The following is a 6,434-nucleotide window of genomic DNA, read 5'->3' as shown; positions in this document are numbered from 1 at the left end:
GCCAGAGCTCGGGTTTGAGCACGGGCGCACTATGCGTGAGCATCGGCGGTAGCGGGCAGGCAGAGCGAGGGGTGGTGAGCGCGAGCTCCAGGGAGCTCGGCCGCGTTGGGGGGCAGCGCAAAAGGACGCACGTGAGTAGCAGAGGTGGGGGAGAGGAGCAGGGGCTCACCAAGTGAGCTCACGGTGGCCCTTTGGCGGCTTGGGAGCAGCAGAGTCGCCAGATTTGATGGGGGATTGCCGGCGGCCAGAGGTTGAAGAAGGCAGTCGATCCAGTCGAAGTGGCTTCAAGCTCCAATGGTTGGTAGTAGAGGGCGTGGAGGACAACGGCAGAGCTTGCGGGCACGGTCTCCCGGCGTGGGGAAGGCGATGGCTATGCAGGTAGTAAGGAGACGACGACGGCAGTGGCGTCCATGGCATGGGAGGACGATACGACACGGGAAGGAGAGCTAAAGGATCTTGCTCGTGTCCACATTGTCCGCGGGAGTTCTTATCTACCCACGGTCGTATGTAGCGACGCGGGCAGCGAGATGGCTCGGCGGGGACGAGCCCTGGCTCGGTCTTGTTCGACAGGTGGAGGAGAGAGGACGGAGACAACGGGGGAGGCAGGCTGGGCCGGCTAAGCCGTCCACTATGGACTAGATCCCGGTGCACAACACTTTTTTCTTTTTTCTTTTTGTTCTTTTACAGAAGCTGTTTTGCATTTTATTTAGCCAATAAATAAATTTTGTAAAATATGAGACTTGGCCACATATCTACTTTGCATTATTTGGCACTACCACAAAACGTTTGGAAAATATTTGTAGCTGTTTTAATTTTGCATAAAGGAAAAACCCTTTAAATAGGCTGATTTGGTAGTGTTTTAATTGCCAGAGCCCAATTAAGCAAATAAATGATGATGTTTTCCTTAACATATAATTGTTATGGAAAAATGATGGACTATTTTGCAATCATGTTGGTGAAACTTTAAATTTCACTTGCATTTTGAATTAATTTCAGAGGTGGAGTTTGAAATGACATATGAATCCACAGTGATCAAGCGTTGCATAGCAAAGTGACTTAGCATAATCACGAGGGATTACTGTAGCTTGATTATTGGGGTGTTACATGCGGTTAGTTAGACAAGGCGACCACGATGGTGAAGGTGATAAGGACAGTGAGGCGCTACGTTGAAATAGATAACATGGACGTGTGGAAAGGTCTTGAGTCATGTTTATTGTATTAGGAGCATGCGGATTTTTTCTCCCATTGCAGTGCATGGGCATGAATGCTATAGCTAAAAACCTATCCTCATAACGTTTCTCTCCAGCGTATGTTTATAGATTGCATACATGTATAAACGGATTATGAAACCAACATAACATGTGGAACAAATGTGACCTATAAAAGATGATAAAGTAGCACGTGTAGGATTTTGTGACAAACTCCTCCTGAATATTCTAGATTTATTTACTATGTATTCCTAGTTATAAACTATAAACTTCCACCAAGATATTTAGGAACCGTATGCTTTAGAGATATAGACCAAGGTATATCTAAGAATACACAGAGAGACATATAGAACATGTTCCCAAAAAAGCATGAAAAATGTGCAATTTTGTGTTTCTTATTTCCTTACATTTATGGCAATTTAATTTACCTATCACTTTAAGACACAATGTACTGAAATAAAAGGTATATAAATGTGAATTTCATTACAAATATATTTCACATGCGGAAATACAAAGAATGACATTCCATCTTAAGAATAAAAAACACTCTTAATGATTTAATTAGTTATTATAACCCAGCCTCACGACTAAAAAATAAGTACAAAATTTTGGTATAAATACTTAATACACTTTGACGGGGGAGAACTGCCTATATGGAAATTAGCTGAGCAAAGGAGAATTGACTAGGGAGGTGCCTGGATGGAACACTCGCTGACTTGCGGGCCAGTTTCTAGGTGGGCTCGTATATCCCTAACCACCCCGAACCATCATTAGTCACATGGTTAAATGAGACGGACGTGGCTGTCACTGTTCTGCTCCCCGTCCCCGTTCTCATCCCCACCCCCCACCTCCAGCCCCGACCCCGAGTTCCAACCGCGATCCGGGCCCCCCCTCCCTGATACACATCGGCTCTCGCCGCCGCCGCCGCCCCTCCCACCATGGCGGCGGCAACTTTTTGCTAGCACCCGACTGAGCACGGCCTCCTTGGCATGCTCCGCTATTAGGTCGACACAAGAGATCTCCCGCCATGGTTAAACAAGGCGGATGTCTACGCGGACCACCCCAACGTCTTCACTACCCTAAGAAACAAGGCCACCGCCAGAGACGGCACCGTCAGATGACACTATCTCCACACCATGCGGCGCATGGAAATTGCCTCCAGGAATAACTGCATAGCAGGTGGCGAGACTTGGCAAGGAGAACGGGCGAGGGCAGTATTGAGAATCAACGACATGGTCCACGACCAGATCGGGCGGAGGAACATGTTGGAAATATATTCTAGAAGTAATAATAATGTTGTTATTATCACATTTCCTTGCTCTTGATAAGTGTTTATTCTCCATGCTATAACACTACAAGAAATATGTCTACTTGTGACCACCACTATTGGTCACTGAAAGGTCACAAATTTCTATTTGCGACCTTTTTGTGACCAAAAACAGAAGGTCAAAAGCTGGTCGTCATAAACTGACTATAGTGACCTTCTCTGTGAGATGGTCGTGGACGTTTACGACCAAAATATTCCTACTGTGGCGTTTTGGTCACTAGCAACCTCCCCAGGCCACGTAGGCATCCAGCGTGGCAAGCTGATGTGGCACAAGATTCAGCCCGGTCCAATTCGATTTCCTACATGGGCCGAGCCCAACAATTCGGCCTTTTTACTGTATATTTTCTCTATTAATTTTCTCTAGCTACATGGGCCCGGCCCAACAATTTGGCCTTTTTATTTCTAGATGCGGCCTTTTACAGCGTATGATCTTTTACTTTTTGCTATTTTATTTTCCACTGTTTTACACTTGTCCCAAATATCATAATATCATACACTAGTCCCACACGTCAGAAATTTCAAATGTGCTGAAATTATTTTGATAAGTGGGTCGCATGAGTCATGTTTCCATTGCACACATTTTCAAATCACATACATAATTACTATTTCATATGAAACAGAAATTGTAATTCTGAAACATACATGAAATTCACAAACAGAGAGAAGGTACATTAAATCAAATACATAATTACTATTTCATTCACAAACAAAGAGAAGATACATTAAATTCCCAGATAACGCAGCTATTATTACAGAACTTGCTATATAAGAATGTCTTGGAGCTTCTTTGAACATCTTTGGTCTTGAATTTACTCAAAATATCTGCCAACAAGAAAACAGAAAACAACAGGTGAGCTATTTAGTAGTAAGATCAAGTCTGGAAAGAAACATGCATGAAAATTAAGAAGAGCTAGAGTATGGATGCCCAAACAGTTTTCGTGCACGTCATGCCAAGTTAGGCAACATGTAGAATGCATATGGGCCATAAAAATGATCAAATGAGGAAGAGATGAAGCCAAACAATGGTTCCTCCTTGCAATGATCACATTTAGATAACAACGACCTACTACAGTTCATGTTACAACAACACTAGTTCATGTGAGAAACACACAGGGTCCAAAGTACAAACCAAAAACAATCTGACTTGGAATATGATGTCCACCTTATAGTACTACATCATCATCAGGATTAAAACAACACATTTATAGTCAGAGTGTTGGATGAGACAAATATCAATTGAAAAAAAGACAAGGTAGCATCAAATCAGGTTATAGTTTGTGGGAATCAATGCACACAGCATGAACGACAAGGTAGCATCAAATCAGATGATGATTGCATACATACAAATCATGTGCTGGCAGAAAAAAATCCAAGCAGGAGCTCATCTTCCCTCTCTGTTTGGTAACTAACAACCTAAATAAAATAAAATAAAAACATGACTTGTTCATACAGATCCCTCTAAAATTCCTTGGGACAAGTGCATCACATATTCATCAACTTAGCAGCAGAAGTAGTGAGCACGGGAAGAGGGGGAGGGAGATGGAGGAGCTACCTGCCGCGGTCGCAATGGAAGCAGAGGAGCAGACCCCTCCTGCCCCTCCCCCACGAGCAGGACAGGGCTGCCGGCTGGGCACGCCCCTACTCCTCCGCCTCCTTGATCAGGAGACCCCCTTCCCCTACTGCTGCTTGGCGCGCCACATCACTAGTCACCCCCTCATGCAAGAAGTACACAATAAATAGACAGACAGTGAGGTACATTTTCACAGCAACATAACCTTAAAATTAACACAAATACACACATCAAATGAAGTCACTAAGATACTTAAGTCCACCACATGGTGTATAATTATGTGGTATATAATTGCAACACATGAACCAAATGAGGAATAACATCATCACCAAGAGTTTCTGATGATAAGCATAGCTCCATAGTGACTAAAGCATGCAAAACACAATATTCAAAGCAGAAGCAAGCAGGTAGTATGAGCTACCTACTGGCAAAGTATAAAACCTGAATCATATAGTACACATGAATCAAGAAAACAAGAACTAACAATGAGAACTGCATACTAATGCACCAGATGATCAACATCAAGTGTGGCATATTCACATAAGTTTGCTTATTTGTTTTTGCTTGGAAACTAAGACTGAGTTACCGGCTAGCTAGTGGAGTGACATGTTTGTAATGGTAGTTTGGTACTAATTGCCCCTCAACCCATACTGCTTGCTGTTATACATACACAAGAGACAACAAGTTGTTCAAGTGTTCACTCTAGGAATGCTTTCTAAATAATTGTATAAACGAAGGCTACTTATCATCGACGAACTATAAGGTTTACAGTGCACTAGAGGAAAATTGGTGATTATCATTTTGTAATTAGATTGTAATAACCATCGAGTTTCCAGTAACAATCAAAGATGAAAGCTTGGAAACTCTTCTCTAACTACTGGATTAACAGAGCTTGCAAGCATTCCGTCGAACAGAAGACTGAAGCAAGAAAGTGACCAATCAAGCAGAAATGCATCATTATTCTGAATCCCATATCATCAGTTTGCACAAGTTGCAGCACCATGCAGCAATTTCCACTCCAATCCAGGAAGAGCACTACTACTTGCAGATAACTAGAGTTCAACAAAGATACACGTAACATGAGTTTGCCAAACATGGCAGTGTTCGATTTAGAAAGATACAGGACAAATGGCCAAACATAGATGCGTTCAGTTTTAGAAGAATCTGAAAGCCAGATCTCATCTGGAAGCCAAACTTGCATTGTTACAAACACATGGCAGAGATTAGTACAAGCACTTACTAATCAGGTCGGACTGAAGAAATCACTAGCAGCGGAAATGCATCATTCTAAATCTTCTCAGTTTGCAGAACAAGATTCAGCAAGCAATCAACCATTATCAACAAGCAGTAGCACTACTTCTTGCAGACACAACAAGCAGTAGCATTAGTAAGATCATGTAGTACCACAACTGCAACATTTTCTAGATAGATAATCAGTTTGCAAAAGCAACACGTTCAGTTCTTACATCCAACCAGCCAACAAAGCGTTGGCAATCACTCAGCACACGCACTACGACTACCACTACTTTTAGATAGAGAGAAGCAGAGTCAACAGCGACCATATAAGCAAATCAACCAGAATTTTACCTGCCCCTGGTGGCGCCGGAGATGGATGCTTCTGCTGCTGGCCTTCACCGCCCCTGACGCTGCTGCTCATGGACGGAAACCGTATCGCGTCAAGGAAGAGGATGGAAGGGAATGCAATGGAAGAAGAAATCAAAAAGGAGAGGAGATGAGAGGGGGCTGACCGTCGGGGTTCTCCATGGCGTCGGCGTCGGGGCAGCCTTCCTGTCCATGCCATGGCGGCCCGGAGCGCGAGCGACGATGACGTGCTGGATGGATCTGGTAGCGAGAGGAGAAAAGGTGAGGAAGAGAGGATCTGATTGGGATAGGAGACGAGGTGAGGAAGAGAGGGGACCAACCTTAGTTGCCGGAGACATGTCGACGACGCGGTGGACCAAACCCTATCCACGGGAGACGGTCGCGCGTGGCCGCTGGAGCACGCGAGCACCGGATCTGGGCGGAGCGCGAGGCCGCCGCCGCGCCTCCCCCGCCGCGGGGCCGGGTGCGGGTCACCTTCCACGAAAGGAGACAGAGCGGAGCCGGCGCGGACATGGATGGGACTCGGACGCGCTCGCGGTCGGTGGTGGCGACCATGTCCACGACGGCCAGTGAAGGGGTGGGTGGCGGCGAGGGGAGGGATCTGGATCGGGAGCGACGATTCTGGCCGGAGGCGAGGGAGGAGTGGAGGGGGGAAGGGGAGGGTGCAGACGAGGGGAGAGGTGGGCGGCGGAAGGAAGGGGAGGACGGCGAATGGCGGGAGCAGGTG

This window comes from Triticum dicoccoides, chromosome 7B (assembly GCF_002162155.2).
Source record: "Triticum dicoccoides isolate Atlit2015 ecotype Zavitan chromosome 7B, WEW_v2.0, whole genome shotgun sequence".
Taxonomy (NCBI): Eukaryota; Viridiplantae; Streptophyta; class Magnoliopsida; order Poales; family Poaceae; genus Triticum; species Triticum dicoccoides.
This window is presented reverse-complemented; position numbering follows the sequence as displayed.